The sequence below is a fragment of the Halyomorpha halys genome, unplaced genomic scaffold, assembly GCF_000696795.3.
Source record: "Halyomorpha halys isolate HHAL.00 unplaced genomic scaffold, Hhal_1.1 Scaffold2014.1, whole genome shotgun sequence".
Classification (NCBI taxonomy): domain Eukaryota; kingdom Metazoa; phylum Arthropoda; class Insecta; order Hemiptera; family Pentatomidae; genus Halyomorpha; species Halyomorpha halys.
The window spans coordinates 13,694-14,235 of NW_027110981.1; positions in this window are offsets into that span (position 1 = coordinate 13,694).

Genomic DNA, 542 nt, shown 5'->3' on the forward strand with positions numbered 1-542 from the left:
CCTGTATAATATATTGATAAATATATTGAACCCTGTATAATATATCGATAAATATATTGAACCCAGCCAAGTTTTCTTTTTCTTAATACACTTTAGATCTACCAAAATAAGTATATAAAAGAGAAAAAAAGACTTTGTTTTTTATTCACTGGTTCCAAGTTTTTATTCCTAGGAACATCAATATGGTTGTTTTGTTTTTTAGATAAATGAAACATCGGTTGATAATAAAAACATATCCATGGTCAAATTCACTGACGTATTCACTTAAAATTACTAACAACATATCTGATTTAGGCCTAAAAAATATTTTAATTCAAGTAGTGAAAGGAGTAATAGCTTAAGTCAATATAATGCCGTATTTGGCATTATTATTATAAGTGTAATTACAAATTTATAATATAATGAGTAAAAACTGTTATATTATAACTTTATTTAACGTTTTATAAGTGTCACAAAAAAAAAAATATTTCAAGGCCCATTTTATAGGCTTTATTTGGAGACACCACTTTTTCAAAAACCAATGTTATAAGTCTCAGGAGATA